Below are 1722 nucleotides of genomic sequence, written 5' to 3'. Positions count from 1 at the left end.
CGTTCAAGCCATCTCCCAGCTTTTTTCTTCGCCCTCTTCTCTGCAGTATACCAGGGGGCCAAACAGGCTGCATAAAGCAGGAGTGGGCACTCAGGGACAATCGTGTCCATGGCCCAAGCCAAGGCAGGGGGTCTTCTGGGTAGTTGTGTCCACCTTGTGGCACTCCCTCCCACCCGATGTTAAGGAAATAAACAACTATCTGACTTTCAGAAAACATCTGAATGTAACTTTGTTCAAGGAATTCTTTTATGATTTGTGTACAATTGTGTACAATTGTGTTTTAATTTGTTGGAAGTCTCCCAGAGTGGCTGCAGAAAACCCATTCAGAAGGGCAGCATACAAATAAAGTACTGTTGTTGTTGTTGTTGTTGTTGTTGTTGTTTGGTTGTTCCTGAGCTCGGTGAAAGCTTGGCAGGAGCAGCAGTCAGATCAGCTGGAATATCCCCCAGAGCCATTGAAAGCCCACTGGATCCATCCTGCCATCTCGGACAGGGAGACAGCTAGGCAGCAAAGCGGGTGGTAAACCAGCAGAATCCCTCATCTGTCCCAGTTGCCCAATGTCAGGAATACACACTCTAGATCCCCCCCCCCTGCAACTGGACACTTAGCCTGTAGAGAGAAAGAGAATTTTGATAAACCACAGCTGCCCCCCTTCCCCAACCTTTAATTCTGCCCTGATGCTGCCCTAGGTGTCCAGGTGGAAACAAGTAGGTGAGGCCCCTGGGGTTCAGATAAGGCCTGTGAGGGGACATACATCTTTTATCTATTCCCTCAAATAAAAGATTCTTGACTGCGCTCCCAACTATGCCCACCCAGGTATTTCCTGCAGCATCAGGATGGATTGAAGAGTTTATGTTCTTATTTTAATCTTTCTGAGCTTCTCAGATGAATATATGTTATCATGTGGCCACAAAAATGAACTTAACAAAAATAATTGAAATCAACACAGAAATACAAGATTGTACCCCTTAAATTCCCTGTCTTGTTTTCTTTTTCTCTTCTTCCTCCATATCTGCTTGACTCAAAGACATCCTTACTAGAAACTTGAATGATGGTTGGGTTTTATATTCAAAGGCCTTCTATTTCTTTTCTCTTGAGCTACGCACATGGGTGGATTCCCAAAGAAAGTGTGAGAGGGAAGGCGCCAAGCTCCTTTCTATGCAAACAAAGGAAGAACAGGTGAGCATCAAAGCCGAGTATAGAAAAGACAGGGGATCTCCTAGAGTCAAAGGGTTCTTATCATTACTATCCATTTAAGAAGGTCCTATCCACCTCTATGCAGCCAAGACAGCAACTCCATCAGTCAAGCCAAGGGGTGGGTGGTGCATGGAGCAGCTGCTACCATCTAGGACTCAATGAGGTTTCTTAGAGCTGCTGAACTCTAATAGCCTGAAGCTGGTAGTCAGGAAGGAGGTATTGAAGGAAGAGGAGTAGATACTCGAGGGGAATCTATCCCTTGAATTTCCTGTAGATTCTTCCTCTACTCTGTACTGAGTGCTTAGAAAAAAGGTTTCCCTCACCACCCTAACCCTCTGGCAGGAGAGTATCATGGAGATGACTCTAGAGGAGCTTGCAAGGTATATCCCTCTCCCAGCCCCTTAGCCCTGGCACAGGGGCTACTGGGGTGCTGCAGGGCACAGACATGGGTGAGATCCCATCATCATGCCATCAAGCATACCACAACTGGACTGATTCCAGTGTCTCTGGAACCAACCATCAAAC

The sequence above is a fragment of the Podarcis muralis genome, chromosome 9 (assembly GCF_964188315.1).
Source record: "Podarcis muralis chromosome 9, rPodMur119.hap1.1, whole genome shotgun sequence".
Classification (NCBI taxonomy): domain Eukaryota; kingdom Metazoa; phylum Chordata; class Lepidosauria; order Squamata; family Lacertidae; genus Podarcis; species Podarcis muralis.
The sequence above is the reverse complement of the archived record's forward strand: the minus strand, read 5'-3'. Positions refer to the sequence as shown.